Source organism: Pinus tabuliformis, chromosome 6, assembly GCF_031772625.1.
Source record: "Pinus tabuliformis cultivar Carrire ecotype Pingquan chromosome 6, CPIR1, whole genome shotgun sequence".
NCBI classification, from domain to species: Eukaryota; Viridiplantae; Streptophyta; class Pinopsida; order Pinales; family Pinaceae; genus Pinus; species Pinus tabuliformis.
Genome location: NC_142292.1, coordinates 772,598,911 through 772,601,068, shown reverse-complemented (window position 1 = coordinate 772,601,068; position 2,158 = coordinate 772,598,911).

The following is a 2,158-nucleotide window of genomic DNA, read 5'->3' as shown; positions in this document are numbered from 1 at the left end:
ATTAGCTGTTCATCAAATTTTGAATAGAGATACATAGTCCAAGTACATCCAACAACCAGTCAAAGGTCAAATCTTTGAATATTTAAGTCAACAATCCATTATCCAATCAAAGATGAGATAAAAAGTCAAATTTGGTCAAAGTATGAGTCTTGAAATTTTAGCCTTGTCATATTCAAAGTCAACAGTAGTCAACATAGCCCTAACCAATCAAAGTTAACAGTTTAAAGTGCTCAAAAAATTTTGGTCAAGGCATCAATAAATTCATCCTCTTCTGCTCAATCAATCCAATTCAAAACAGTCCAAGAATTCTACCCACAAATCGGTCAAAGTCAATAGTTGACATGTGAAAACCCTAGCTTTAGATCTGGGGTCAAAGATGGTCAAAGTGCCTAGAAAACTTTGGTCAACATTCCAGTCAAATCGACCTTCCAAAATAGATCAGATTCCAGTCAAAGCAAGTCAAAGTCACCCTAATTCAACGTTGGTCAAAGGAGGCTAAAAATAAAAAATTCCATGTAGCCAACATAAGTCTCTTCTCTCCTTCAGATATGTGAACTCAAACCGTGAAATTTCAAAAGTGATCGAACCAAATTAAGAAAGAATGATGTTTGATGCTATTCCTCCAAGTTAGGTGTATTTATATGTGGTTTAAGAGGTCAAATTTCTCCTTTAGGTCGACTTGTACTTTTCAAGATGACTTGGTCCAACAACAAAAATATTATTTTTCCAAGTGCAAGTGGGGTATCCTTAGGGTTTTTTGGGCTTCCTTAATGGGGAAATTGCTCCCTCAGTTGTCAATTCTCAACAAGCATGTTTTGTACAATCATTGGTTCTTCAACCTTCTCACCAAGTCCTTTATTGATGTTGACAATTTCATCCACACAAAAGAATAAGCTGCAACATTTTCTTCATCTTTCATTTTCAGACTCTTGAACTGTCTTTCGTTTGGAGCTTTTCCTTGTTCACCTTGTGAATGCCTTCGTAGATGTTTTGAAGTTTGTCCCAAATTTATTTTGCCAATTCATAATGCATCACCTTGACAAATTATAATTTTGATAGACCACTCAAGATAACATTAATGACATTTGCATTATGTTCAATAACCTTCTTCCTAGTCGTATCTATTCGAGGAGTTTTAAGGGTTATATAACCAATCATGACTGATTTCCAAATATCAAACCTAATATCTAGTAGATAAATCAACATCCTTATATTCCCTAATGCGTAGTTTGTTTCATCAAACAATAAGGCTTTGTTTGTGGCGAAAACTTCTTGACTATCCATGTTTGCTCATGAAATTTACCTTCCAACAGTTAGACTATTTTAGAAGGAACTTACTCTAATACCAATTTTTCAACACACACTTATACTAAGAGGCATGGGGGGTAGGGGTGATCTATATAATACACCTTTTACCCATTTAAACATTCATAAACCATAAGAAAATAATCACATATGATATTTATCAACTGTAAAACATGGAACAAAAGATTTACGTGTGAATCCTTTTAGGAGGAAACCAAAAAAATTCATTTTATAAATCTTTGTAGGCACCAACCTACTGTTACAAATATTTGTAGGAACCAACCTACTAGACACCAATCCCCACTATTGCAAATATTTGTAGGAACTAACCTACTAGAGACACCATTCCCCACCATTGCAAATATTTGTAGGCACTAACCTATTTGAGACACCAATCCTCGCTGTTGTAAGTATTTGTAAGAACCAACCTACTTCACTGATTCTACTTGCTACTTCCATCTTCACTAGGTCTGCTAGTTGCTTCCGCCTTCACCAGGTCTACTTGTTGCTTTTCCTTCATGAGGTCTAATTGTTGCTTCTACCTTCACTAGGTATGTTTCTCCTAAAACTTGATTTTTCCCTTTTCCAAGAACAAGCTTGTATAACATTCCACATAGCCAATTATGCAAATATGATTATGGAATTTTTACTTGAGGCACTTCTATATGTCTACTTGCATATCTAAAAATTTCATACCTTGAAAAGTCCTAGAAAAGAAGTTACAACAAAAATTCCAACGTAATATGTTTGAAACTACTTTCAGGATCATTCATAAACCCTAACTTCCACAAGGTTTATCAAAAAGTATTCCAAACCAAATTATATTTTTTTTACGTAAGGTATATGAAAGTTC